Source organism: Camelina sativa, chromosome 7 (assembly GCF_030686135.1).
Source record: "Camelina sativa cultivar CO46 ecotype springtype chromosome 7, ASM3068613v1".
In the NCBI taxonomy this organism is placed as follows: domain Eukaryota; kingdom Viridiplantae; phylum Streptophyta; class Magnoliopsida; order Brassicales; family Brassicaceae; genus Camelina; species Camelina sativa.
In genome coordinates, this window is record NC_141886.1 from 27,558,318 (window position 1) to 27,559,163 (window position 846).

Genomic DNA, 846 nt, shown 5'->3' on the forward strand with positions numbered 1-846 from the left:
TCGAAGATTTGTTTTCGTAGGGATATATATACCGAGGATTGAATTTTTGACCAGTTTGGGGTGTGACGGCTTTCCCTTTAAACGTGTATAAGAAAGTTGTAGGGACGAATTTATACGTATGGAAAAACTTAGGGGAACGAACATGTGAGAGAATTGAAGAGAGAGAGATAATGACTAATGAATTGGAGTTTTCAAGTGATTTAGATGGGTACCAATATCCTCATGCTTTTAATCTTTCTTTCATTTTTATAATTGCTTCATGACGCCTTAATGACCATGACATGACTGATGGATAAGCGCCACTTCGTCATTTGTGAAGAGAAAAAAAACCTTCGAACTTGGTGGGCTTCTGAGAGGCCCAATTTTTATAATATAATGGATGGGTTTTTTCGTTTCATGAAAAAGAAAACCCAAAATTTAGTAGTCCCTCTGTGTAATAAGTACACATGGGAAAATTAGTGGGGCTTGATATAAAAAACGGATTGGGGTGAGAGAGGCTCGAACTCTCGACCTCAGGATCACTCAGTAGCTATGAGACCTACGCGCTAGCCAACTGCGCCACCACCCCAGATGTCTTTTCTTTCAAACTCTATATTAATAACTTTCAAAAATTAGTTAAGCATAGCTGCATAGGTTATATTTTTTGGTCTTCTCAAGGTTTATTTGCTTTTCTTTATCACGCCTATGTTATTTATATACGATTGAATCCAAATAAATTGGAATGTTTGTAAAGATTGGTATTTTTAAAATCAGTGATCGACGGACGAGGCTATTTTTTTGCAAACACAAGTCAAGAGAAGACAACGAAGTAGAAAGCAGTTGAAGCGTGACAGTAAGTCCACGTGG

General features: G+C 37.4%; 1 non-coding gene across 1 annotated transcript; it reads right to left on the reverse strand.

Moving 5' to 3' along the window:
• Positions 1–483: 483 nt before the first annotated feature.
• TRNAM-CAU (transfer RNA methionine (anticodon CAU)) lies at positions 484–568 on the reverse strand. The gene is given in 2 exon segments: positions 484–519; positions 531–568. It is a non-coding gene; the product is annotated as a tRNA-Met (tRNA).
• Between the last annotated feature and the right edge of the window lie 278 nt (positions 569–846).